Genomic DNA, 532 nt, shown 5'->3' with positions numbered 1-532 from the left:
GTCTCCGCCGGCGGCCCCGCCCACCGTCTCCACTGGCCAATCAGAGCGCAGAGCGGCGGAGCTCCTCCGAGAACAGGACGCCTTCCAGGACTGTAGGAATTTACAGAGTCAACGAAATACCGCTCAAAATTCAAGATTATCATGATTATATTCAGGTTTAAAAACTGAAGTAGTGATTGTCAATGACTCGAGATGATAGTATTCAAGTTTTAAATAAAGAAAGATAGTAAAATATTTAAATAAAATAAATATTTTCTTATTGATTTAATCATTCTTGTAAAAACTGTGGTTACAAATAGTTTACTGTTTCCAAAACCAAAATTGGATAGTATAAAATATTTTTAAAATTTACATTTTATTATCATAATACCAAGTTTACATCCTTATTAAAAATAATCGCACAAGTACAGCTACAGATGTGTATTCATGAATATATGAAAATGTTTAAAGTGAACCGAGGTTTAGGAGAAAATACACTTAGGAACAAAAAATACAGTTACTGACACTGTATACCTCAGGTAGATGCACAATA

This window comes from Acanthochromis polyacanthus, chromosome 21 (genome assembly GCF_021347895.1).
Source record: "Acanthochromis polyacanthus isolate Apoly-LR-REF ecotype Palm Island chromosome 21, KAUST_Apoly_ChrSc, whole genome shotgun sequence".
NCBI classification, from domain to species: domain Eukaryota; kingdom Metazoa; phylum Chordata; class Actinopteri; family Pomacentridae; genus Acanthochromis; species Acanthochromis polyacanthus.
The sequence above is the reverse complement of the archived record's forward strand: the minus strand, read 5'-3'. Positions refer to the sequence as shown.